Below are 4,660 nucleotides of genomic sequence, written 5' to 3' on the forward strand. Positions count from 1 at the left end.
CTCAACAGGGTGGTCTAAACTACCACATGCGGGACATGCATAGATTTCAGGTTGCCTAAGAAAATTAGATGTGACAGATTCCTCATGTGATTGCATTTCTAAAGCTGTGATTCGAGCTTCTAATTGATCGATCAGTGATGATTGTGTGAGTGAGGCACTAGCAAAATGTTCATTTTCACGTTGTGGTGAATGATGCATGTGTGAATAGTTATTAGGGTTCATGTATTGAGGCTCGGGACTTTGAAAATGTCCATAATAATTCCTATAACTATTGACATCATGGTCTATGGGAGGTTCATAACGTGGAGTATGTCCATACGCAAGTTCTCTAAGGGATTTGTTGTATTCCCCAACTGTAGACCAAGATCTAGACATGATTGGGCTCAAAAGCTAAGTAACTATGTTACAAAGCCCAAAATTTGGTTTTTAATGGGTTTGGATTTTTGGGAAAATTTTGGTTTTTATGGGTAACATTTGGTTTTGCCGGGTTTGAAAAGAAATTTGGTTTTTAATGGGTTTTGAAAACTCCTTTTGGTTTTAATGGGATGAGGCCCAGCTAACTGGTTCAAATATTCTGTGGGACAAGCCCAGCGAACGGCCTAGAGATTTGAGTACACGGCCCAACTAACGAGTTCAGCAAGCCCAGAAACTAACGAAGCCCAGCTGAGTTGGTAGGTTCAGTTAAACTTGTTTAGGTTGTTTGTTGGGTTTTTGAAACCCAAAATTTTGATAGGGACAATCCCACAGTTAAGCTCAAATACAAACCCAAAAGTTAACTTAAATTACAAGCCCAACAAAAAAAATGGAAAAAATTATTACAAGCCCACAAATTAAAAATGGAAGCCCACAGGTTGGGTTCTCTTAATGGGTTTAGGCTTACTTGCTTAAGCACATCCCAGCTGCTCAGTTTGGTTGCAAAAGCCCAGTTGGGCTTTGGATCACAGCAACAGCAGCTCCAGCAGGAGGTAGCAGCAGGAGAAGCAGCTCAGCAGCACCACAAGTTCAGCAGCACCACAAGCAGTAGCTGAACAGGGGCAATGTTGCAGGCTTGGCAGCAACAGCTCTACAGGTTCAGCACAGAAGCAAGCTGCACAGGCCAGCAGCACAGGGAAGAGGAAGAAAGTAGCAGCAAGTGGCAGGCCCAACTGCAACTCAATCAGAAGCAACAACAAGGGCTCAGCCAAGCAAAACAGAGTCACAACAGCACAGCAACAGGAGCACCTGGAAAGCTCAACAGACACTGTCAAGAACAGCAAGAACAGCAAGGGAAAATGATGCAAAGATGAAAAATTATGCAAAGATGAAAATGCAAGTTATGATGAGATAAATGCTTACACTAAATGATTATACTAAATGCAAGATATGCAAATGAATAGCAGCAAAAGAAAGCAAGGAAAAACAGCAACCACGCAATGCCAAGTCCCCGGCAACGGCGCCAAAAACTTGGTAGGCTTATATAGATGTGTAAATAAGATGAATAAATGGATGCCTACAGTGATACCACAAGTGCACGGTGTTGTTGCAGTGAGTGCACAAGTACGGGTCAAATCCACAGAGACTAGGTGTGTGTGATTGAAGCTTTCCTACTTTCCTAAGCTAAGAGTATCCTAAGCAGTAAACTAAGTGGCAGTGATAGTGACAGTGGCAGTTAAACAAAGGCAGTGAGCCTAAGGCAGAGAATCTAAGCAGTAAATGCACTAGGGGATTTGAATTCACCTTATGGCCTAGCTAGGCAGCATCAATCTAGTTTATGCTCTTGTCCCTAATGGAGCTAGGTGAAGGTTCAAGCCTGCCTATGTTCCAGGGCATACATAGATAGAGAGTTAATTAACTAAGCTCACTAGCATCACCCCTAGCATTGAGTGTCTTCTTACAACACACTCAATCACAGGTGATGTTTGATCCCTAAGCTTCATAACTTCCCTACTGTAGTTAAATGTGGATGGTTAAGTCCCTAAATTCTCTAGTTCACCCCTAGCATTGAGTGTCTTCTTACAGCACACTCAATCACAGGTGACTTCAATCACCAAGAACACTAACATCCTAATTCAGTTAAACCTACAAGAGTGTTCACTAAGATTTTGCTACCCAACAAGGTCTTCAGGCTTCATCTAAGCCCTAGCAAGAGTAATTAGAACATATTGACAGTAATTGTAAACATGATAAACATAAAGAGTAATTGAAATTGAAACTTGGAATTAAAACAGAAGATTACAAAACCTAACAGTGGAGAGCACTGGCTAATCCAGGCCTCCAAATGGTGCTCTGGCTAATCCAGGCATACTTTCTACATCCCTAACACTTCCCTTTTATAGTATTACAAAATACCCAAATTTTCAGAAACCCTAAATTGGAAACCCTAATTTTTAAATTGGAAATTAAACTCACTGATTCTCTGAATTTGTCTCCCATGTGCTCGACCCATGCTTCATTCTCGTCCTCTACTTATTTTCCCAGACTCTCTGATGCTCATGTCGACTGGTACTCAAACCCTAGCTATCTTAGATTTATCTCATAGGGTGAATGAGATAGAGGTGAGAGAGATAGAGTTTAGAGTGATGGGTCTTGGTTTCTGGGATGTCGGGTGAAGGTGGAAGTGGTGAAGCTCGAGGTGGAGGCAGAGAGCAGTTCTGCCATGGTCGGGGAAGAAGTTGCAGTGGGAGAAGAAGATGAAATTTGGGGAGAAGAGAGCTTGATGGATAATGAGATTAGGGTCTGTTTGTTTGGGGTGTAGGTGTTTGGTTGCTAGGGTGTGAAGCAGGGATAGAGAACTTTTACGAACAGCGAGTAAAGAGCGTTGGATGATCTCATATAGATTGAATCGAACGGCTACGATGGAGAGGTATGTAGCGACCGTTGGATTATGAGATACAACAAAACTGACGGCTTCAGATGGAGTTAGGTACCATGGTGTTTGACAGGAGCTTCGGATTTTGATGCACAATGATGAGGCGGTCGTTGGATGATGAGATGGATCCAATCTGACGGCTCTCATGGAAATGGGTATGAATAATGGAAATGGATTTGGTTTTGTGCCTTGGGTATGCCAAGCTCATATCTTCTTTAAGAACAATTCTTCCTCTTCAAGCCCACTTCTAGTTGATCCGGCTCTTGCAATCATCATTCTTCGCTGCCTTTCTGCGGGAGTCTTTGCCGTTTCTTTGCTCTTTTTGCTCCGTGAGTTAACCAGGCTTTATTTAGTACCTAAAAATGCAAAATTAATTAAGAAAAGTATTTATTCTTGAAAACAACGAAAACACAGAATATGGGATAAAATGTAGAATTAATGCACAAAAGATGAGTTAAATGCCAAGAAAAATATATAGAAATATGCACTTTTTAGCATTTAACTCATGTAGAATGTTATGTGATGAGTGCTAAAAAGTGCATATTTCTATATATTTTTCTTGGCATTTAACTCATCTTTTGTGCATTAATTCTACATTTTAACCCATATTCTGTATTTTCATTGTTTTCAAGAATAAATATTTTTATTAATTAATTTTGTATTTTTAGGTACCAAATAAAGTTTGGATGAATTGCGGAGCGAAAAGAGCAGAAAAGTAGTGAAAAGTCGGGAGGAATTACATAAGGAAGCCGCGAAGAATGTTGTGCGCAAGACCAAAAGGCTAGAACTGGGCTTGAAGAGGAAGAATTGTCCTTAAAGAAGATATGGGCTTGGCATACCCAAGGCCCAAAACCCTCACCAAATCCATTTCCTATATCCATACCTGTTTCCCTTTCTAGCCGTCAGATCGGATCATCTCAGCATCCTATGGTCGCAGCATCGCCAGTACATCAAAGTCTGAAGCTCCTGTCTAACACTACAGCACCTAACTCCATCTTGAGCCGTCAGTTTCGTTGTATCAGGCATCCGACGGTCGATACCATCCTCTTCACTTGTAGCCGTTAGATCAATCTATCATTTCCACATCCCACGACTCAGCTTTGTGAATCATCGAGACTTGATGCATCCGCTCAACACTCAAACACCTAACACCTATACCCGCAAAACAAACTCACCCTTCTTCCCAAAACCATCGACTCCGTCTTCTCCATTCCGTCTGCAGAGAAAACTCTGCCACCACCATCACCTCCACTGCCCCTTCTCAACCACCACAACTCCCACCAAAAGCCATCATGGCTTCTAACAACCACAACCCATCATCACTACCACGTCCTACATCTTTCTCAACAACTAATTTCATCTATTTTCACGCCACTGAACCCTAGGTGTGAAGTTGGTGAAATAGGTTGATGAGCTAGAAGTAATTGGAGCAGGACATGGAGCGGGAAGAGAAATAGAAGGATGGGTCGACGTGATGGAGCAGTTATTTCATCGAATTAGGTAAGATTTGGTAAACCCTAATTTTACTGTTTTTTTGGGAATTTGGGGATTTTGTTTGTAAACCCTAAATCGATTAATTGGATATAAATATGGATGTGTGGGTGTTGTAGAAGATATGCCTGGATTAGCCAGAGCACCACCAAGAGGCCTGGAATAGCCAGGACCTCAACTGTTAATGTTGTTTCAATTTCAGTTCAAGTTTGTTCAATGTTTTAAACAATTTCAATTCCATTGTCATTTAATTTCATTATGTTCTAACTCCATTTGCTAGGGGTTAGATGATACTCTTGAATTGTAAGCTAGGATAGTCCT

This window comes from Papaver somniferum, chromosome 8 (genome assembly GCF_003573695.1).
Source record: "Papaver somniferum cultivar HN1 chromosome 8, ASM357369v1, whole genome shotgun sequence".
NCBI lineage: Eukaryota > Viridiplantae > Streptophyta > Magnoliopsida > Ranunculales > Papaveraceae > Papaver > Papaver somniferum.